A 7,821-nucleotide genomic window follows, 5' to 3' on the forward strand; every position below is an offset into this window, starting at 1 on the left:
AGAAGAAAAAAAAAGTCAGAACCTCATTGGAAGTCACTGTTAAGACTAACCACCAGAAGCTCCTCTTCTCCCTCTCCCTCCCACCTCCTCCCTCTCCCACCTCCTCCCTCCCTCTCCCACCCTCTCTCCCTCTCCCACCCTCCCTCCCTCACCCACCCTCCCTCCCTCTCCCACCCTCCCTCCCTCTCCCACCCCTCCTCCCTCTCCCCACCCTCTCCCTCCCCACTCCCTCCTCCCTCTCCCTTTCTCCCCTTAATTCTCCCTCTCTCTCCCTACTCTCTCCCTCAAGATCAGTCATAATCAGGTTTTTATTGGACAAACAACGTGTAGCTGAGTTTTATGACAAAGGAGGGGAGGAAGAGGAAGAAGAAGAAGAGGAAGAAGAGGAGGAGAAAGACAAAGGAACTGAAAGGGAGGGAGGAATAAAAATAAATAAAAAATAAAAAAAAACATACGAGAAAAGATTAAAACATTGGCAATATTTCTACACGAGATTAAAAGTGGCTGGATTTTGTGTTGAGTGAACAAACACACAAATTGGAAATCGTGAAAAAAATTGGGCTTAACCTCTCCCCTCCTCCTTTATTAATTGTTTGCTCATTACCAGTGTGTGTGTGTGTGTGTGTGTGTGTGTGTGTGTGTGTGTGTGTGTGTGTGTGCTCTTCTTCTTTCTCTCCTTTTCCTTCTTCCTCTATTTCCTCCATCTTCCCCCCTCCTCATTCCTCCCTCCCTCTCCTCCTTCTATATTATCACCTTTATCCCCCCCTTTCCACTCAATCATGCTAACACAAGTGCACACAGGTACACACAGGGGTGCACACAGGTACACACGGGTACACACACAAATACACCTGGATAAATTACCTAAACTCGGTGTATTAACCCGTGTATTTTACTTTCATTTCCTATTGACCAAAAAAAATCCCCAAGTTGGAGGAATTTTTGTTGGGTTTTAATCTTGTCGTTTGTTCAGTTGTGGTGACTTTTTTCCTCCCAGGGCTTTTTTCCCCCTTTTTTAATTTCCTTTTTTGCCTTTTTTTTTAATTTACTGCAGTATTATTCGGTTTGTGTATTATTTTTTTTTACTTTTTTATGGTACAGGTTTTTATTTCTTTTACATATACACACACTTCTTGGTCTTTTGTTTACCATTCTGGTCTTTTTTTGTTTAATGTTGATTTGTTTCGACTTTTTTTTCGTTCTTTTAAAAAAATTTGGGGGAAAATATTAGACTTTTTTTTTGTTAAGGATATTGGTATCTCACTCCTCCTCCTCCCTCTTCTTCCTCCTTCCTCTTCTTCCCTACCTCCTTCTCTTCCCTGTTTCCTTCCCTTTCTTTCCTCTCCCTTTCTTACCTCTCTACCCTCCTCCTTCCTATCCTCCTCATTCCCTCCTTCGTTCCTCTTCCTCGCTCACCTCACATCATCCCCTCCTCTCTCTCCATATCCCCCTCCCCTATAATCTCTTCCTACTCTTTATCTCCCTTTCTCAATTACCTCCCTCCCTCCCTTCCCTCCTCCATCCCCTACTATCTGTCTTTCTCTCCTTCCCCTCTTCCTCCCTATCCCCTCCTTTCCCCTTTTCTTCCCCTTCCCTATCCCCCATTCCCTTTTACCTCCCCCTCCTCACAAGGTACTTACAGGTAATGAGTCATAATCAGACAGGTAAGGTAATTAAGGCGTCGTAACACAACATCGGCGTCAAGTTATAATGAAATTTCGGATTTTTTTATAATTACGTAAACTGTAAAAGGAGGAAAAAATCTACACTTAATATTGTTCAGTAAATCGTGAACATCCGCTCTTAACAACATGTCGGAGGGGGGTGAGAGGGGGGTGAGAGGAGTGAGAGGGAAGGGGTAAGAGGGAGGGGTGCGGGAATGAGAGCAAGAGAAGGGGGTTAGGTCAGGTCAGGCTAAGGTTAGGTTAGGTCAAGGTTAGGTCAGGTTAGGGTTAGGTTAGGGTTAGGGTTAGGTTAGGGTAGGGTTAGGTCAGGGTTAGGTTAGGTTATAGTAGTAGACAAAGGGGATAATTAGGGCCTGCCACCACGTCTCACTCTCTCATCGCCAAATCCTCACCGTGCAATTATGGTAATCTAAAAACCCATTACTGATTACTACACCCCCTCTCTCAATTAAGTGTGGGGGAGGGGGGAGGGAGAGAGGAGGGAGAGGATGAGGGATGGGGGAGGGGAGGGAGGTAAGAGGGGGATGGGAGGCTGGGGAAGGGGAGAGGGGTGTGGGCTCACTGAAATTTAGTAAGCATCGTTTTACTACTACTACTACTATTACTACTACCACCACCCTCATTACTATCCCTCTTCCATAACTCATACCTCCCGTGCAATAAGCTTCGCGTGGCAACTGGAGACGGTAGAGGGGTCAGGGAGGTAAGAAGGGTACAGGAGTAATTTCCAACAAGTAAATAAACTGAATACAACCCTGATAAAAATAAACAAAGACTCAAATTCCTCCGTGAAAAAAACCCTCCAATTATTCACTAAAACTTCTTTCTTAAACTGTTATCTAAATATTTGTTTTGTGTTTTTTTTTTTTTATCTCCTCCGTCCCTTTCCCTGACTGTCTTCTAAAAACATCTTTCTGGTTTGTCGACGACGCTGCTATTGAGACGAGCGAAGCCAATTTAAACACATCTCCCATCTGTTACTCTCAAAGTCGCGGCCAACAACAAACGAAATGTAGTGGATCCGGTTATCGAGCTCATCTGGGTGAGGCGCGCGGGAAAAACACCACACTCGGCGGCGGCCATCTCACACAGTTAATGAGAGATTAAGAGACTTTGGCGAATTAAAAACGAAGGCACGAGGGGGTAGGAGGGAGAGAAGGAGGAGGTTATGTTAAGTGTATGAGAACGAGGAATATATTCATAGTCGTAATAAAGAGCTGGATAAATAGAGGAATGAGAGATAATGGGGATTAATTACGGGGGATGGGAAGAAAGGGGCGGTTTGTCTCGCGGGCCATCATGTGTGACGCTGCTGGTGCTGCTTGTAAATAGAGACTTTCTTCGTTTCGTTTTATCATCTCTTTCTCTCCCTCTCTCTTTTCTTTTCGTTACTAGTCATTATCATTATTATTAATATTTATTTTATCACTATTACCAGCCATCATTATTTATAGTATTATTTACAACCTTTAATTTATTTTCTCTATTGATAACTACTAAAAAAATATCAATAATGGACTAAACAATCAAATTATCGTATCAATATCATCACACAGCGGGCGGCTTTGTCTGAAGTAGCGGTAGTTCATCTCGACTCTACACACGCACGCACACACACACGCACGCACACGCACACACCAGTCTTATATAACCCCGGTATGACCTTCTGTATAGACCAATTAACAAATAAACAAAATAAAATAATAATGTCATCGGAAGATTTTTTGTTTTTGTTTGTGAGACGGAAGAAGAGGGAGGGAGGGAAGGAAGGAAAGGAGGGAAGGAAGGAAAGGAGGGAGGGAAGGAAAGGGAGGGAGGGAGGGAGTGTGCAAGAGAAGAAAAGGAGGAGAGAAAGAGTGTGCAAGAGAAGAAAAGGAGGAGAGAAGGAGTGTGGTAGAGAGTGTGAGATGGAAGAGAGAGAAGGAAGAGAGAGAAGGAAGGGAGAGAAGGAAGGAAGGGAAGTAAGAGAGGTTGGTAAGACTGACACTAACAACGCTGCCAACTCACCCAACACATCACCATGAAAGAATCCGTTCATTTGACGTCGTCGTGGTGTTTGGGCTACTGGCAGATAAGGCTCCCACTATCACCCCTTGAAATGCTACATGCTATTAGTCTCACAAGATGAAAGTCGAGCCGCTGTTTGGGCGATCAGGCAATATATTCGCTGCCAGGACTCGGCCGTCTTTTGTCGGCTCGGGGTAGGGGGATAGGAGGGGTAGGGGGATAGGAGGGGTAGGGCGAGAGGAGGAAGGGAGGGGAGGGGGGAATTCTCTGGCTTCTTGCATAAAGGATTAGATAACTTAAACGCGGCGAAGTCCTTTGTTTTACTGTGGGAGGTTAATGGCTTCTGATGCTTAGTAAGACTTTCAGAGTAGTAAAGAGGATCAAGACACACACACACACACACACATGAATAATAATACACACACACCTTGTTCTGTAAAATGTTGATGGGTCACGTTACGGTTTCTTATGTACAGCTTCTCTGTGTGTGTGTGTGTGTAGAGAGAGAGAGAGAGAGAGAGAGAGAGAGAGAGAGATTATATTCTCGACAAAACGAAATTGACCTTGAGTAATGACCCTTGAAACGGAATATTTAATTGTTTTGTGATAAATCTAACCTCTGGAAGGGGGAGGGGGGAGGGGACGGGGGGCTGTTAGTGGTTTAAACGTGTCTCCAGTGTGGAATATTAAAGGTGTTTGAGGTTTAACTTTTAATCAATCTGGAGTGTGTTTAACTTTTCGAGTGAGTTTGAGAAGTTTTAAACTGTCTGACAATTATACTAGGTGTGTGTGTGTGTGTGTGTGTGTGTGTGTGTGTGTGTGTGTGTGTGTGTGTGATAATAAAACATAACTGCATCTATAACACTGAACGTTTATGAACTATGGTGTCACATCTCCATCCTGTAAACACACACACACACACACACACACACACACACACACAGATGGCGGTAAATACCACGTCAAAAGCTATGATGTGTTCTAAATTTATAACAACACAACGAAACTCTTACTGAATGTACATAACGTTCGAGGCATCCGGTGCCAGAGTAACATAATACCGACCGGATACAACTTATCACACACATTTTAACCGGATAACATAAGTCGACCGTAAGAATATTTTAAAAAGGCCTGAGGAGAAATGATCCGTCGCTAACTATTCCATTCGATTGAGCTCAAATATTGTGTCGTTTCCTCAGTCTACTAGTGGAGTGTAGTGGAGTGGAGTGTAGTGGAGTGTAGTGGAGTGTAGTGGAGTGTAGTGGAGTGTAGTGGAGTGTAGTGGAGAGGAGTGGAGTGGAGTGTAGTGTAGTGCCGTGGAGTGGAGTGGAGTGGAGTGTAGTGCCGTGTAGTGGAGAGGAGTGTACTGCAGTGGAGTGTAGTGTCGTGTCATGTAGTGTAGTATAGTGTATCCACGAACGGTGAACTTATCGTTGTTGAGGTACTGTGATAGTGAAGCGGCAATATTCGCTAATTTATTCTTACTATCAGAATTCTTTTAAGTTGATCTATTTTTTTTGTTTACAATTATTGACTAAACGTGAACATAAATACACTTAATATCTGTGTCTTTTCCAACCCAATCAAACGCGCAAAGCCGAACACACACACACACACACACACACACACACACACACACACACACACACACACACACACACACACACACACACACACACACACACACACACACACACACACACACACACACACACACACACACCATCCCAGTAAAATTCAACATTTTTAATCAGTCGCCAACATGACATCACAAAGACATCCTGAAGTATTTCCTGTTATCATCTCACACTCAACTCTCAAACAGCTGAACCAATCAATAAATAAATCACAGTATATAACATCCCGATATCTGAGGGTTGGCGACTACAGCCCTCTACTATAAACGTTCTGGGGCTGGGTTTTTTTTGTTTTTTACCAATCCTCTAAGGTTTTGTATCTCTGGGGACCCAATGGTTTTAATTCCATTCATCCATCCTCGTTTCTGCTACTTTCCCCTGGCCCTCCTATACCCTCAACTTTGTCTATTAATACCAAGATTGTATTGACTTGAGGACTGTAAAGTGAGAGAGAGAGAGAGAGAGAGAGAGAGAGACTTGTATTACTAACATACACATCACAATAAAATAAGAACCATTATTACTCCTCGATATTGACGCTTCGCCTAGATCCGTGTGCAGAGGTGCCTTGACGACGACTTTAGTTGGCTCGTTATAGTGGCTAGTTCCGGGTTGTTACCGTGTGTGTGTGTGTGTGTGTGTGTGACAGAAAGGTGTGTTAGGTCAGGAGGTAAGGTGTTGGAGGAGGGAAGATGTAGAGGACAGGTAGACGCCCAGGCCAGGTTACCTGTCCTCGTCACCACCCACCTCCTTCCCACCACCTCTCCACCACCACCACCACCTCCACCACCACCACCCACCACCACCACCACACCTCCTCCACCACCACCACCTCCTCCTCCACCACCACCACCACCACCTCCTCCATCACCACACCACCTCCTCCATCACCACCACCACCTCCTCCACCTCCTCACCACCACCATCCACCACCACCTCCATCACCACCACCTTCTACCACCACCACAGTCACCACCACCATCATCACCATCACCCACCCCTCCATCACCACCACCTCCATCACCACCACCCCTTCACTACCACCACCACCACCACCACCACCACCACCACCACCACCACCACCATCCACCACCACCACCTCCATCACCACCACCTCCATCACCTTTCACTACCACCACCAGTCACTACCACCACCAGTCACCACCACCACCTCCATCACCACCACCTCCATCACCACCACCTCCATCCCCACCTTCCTACCACCACCACCACCACCACCACCACCATCACCACCACCACCTCCTCCTCCACCACCACCTCCATCACACACCTCCTCCTCCATCACCACCACCTTCACTACCACACCAGTCACCACCACCACCACCACCTCCATCACCACCACCTTCACCATCACCACCACCACCATGTACAGTATATTAATAACACAACAACATTAGAACCATTTAACTCACTCCGTATACAAAAACCTAAAAGTTTAATATATTAGAAAAAAATCCGCATAATAAAACCTCCAAAGGGATTAATTGAACGCCGGAAATCCTCGTACTAACATCAAAACGGATTTAATTAATGAAGGAAATCCGCTTATTATGGTTACATCAGGATTTAATCACAAAAATCCCTTTATAATAGGGGGGGTAGAGGGAAGAGGAAGGAGGGGAGAAACAAGGGGAGGAGGAGGAGGGATTGTTGGGGAGAGAGAGGGAGTTAGGGAGGTGTAAAGGGGGAGGGAGGAAAGGTATAAGGGAGGGAGGGGAAAGGTATAAGGGACGGGGTGATGGAGGAAGCTAAGAAAGAAAAGGAAGAAGATAATGGAGGGGTAAGGGAGGAGGGATACGACAGAGCAGTGGTCGCGTTTGGATTGTATTGGTGGGGATCAACACACACACACACACACACACACACACACACTATTAATGGACGCCTTGCCCAAGACTTAAACCATTATGGGATATTCATGACAGTCACACACACACTGATAATGATAACGATAATAATAATAATAATAATAATAATAATAATAATAATAATAATAATAATAATACTGTATATATATGAATTAATTTTTATCAGTGTTCTTAATACAATACGCTGTGTGTGTGTGTGCGTGTGTGTGTGTGCGAGAAAGTGGAACATTGAACGATGGGCCATATTGAGAGAGAGAGAGAGCTCACCCCCTCTCTGTAGTACACCCTCCTTCCCTCCACCTTTTTAACCACCAGTGTTTCTCTCTTCTCCCGCACAGGTCGCTGCCGAAGATCACAACGAGAGGAACCCCCTGACGAAGTTCTCATCCTCCTCCCCTTGTTTATCTTGGCTGTGTGGGGGAAGACGCTCTAAATCCCCCCACCCCCTCCCCCCACAACACCAAAGGCTCGTTCGGCAAGCAATTAGTGGAAGAAATACTGGGTACACCAATTAGTGGATCTTTGGTTCAAAGTGTCGTCGGCGTGTGTGGACGACGATCACTACGACGAAGGCATCTGCTGACGAAGGAGCACCTGTGT

Source organism: Homarus americanus, unplaced genomic scaffold, assembly GCF_018991925.1.
Source record: "Homarus americanus isolate GMGI-L3 unplaced genomic scaffold, GMGI_Hamer_2.0 scaffold51859, whole genome shotgun sequence".
In the NCBI taxonomy this organism is placed as follows: domain Eukaryota; kingdom Metazoa; phylum Arthropoda; class Malacostraca; order Decapoda; family Nephropidae; genus Homarus; species Homarus americanus.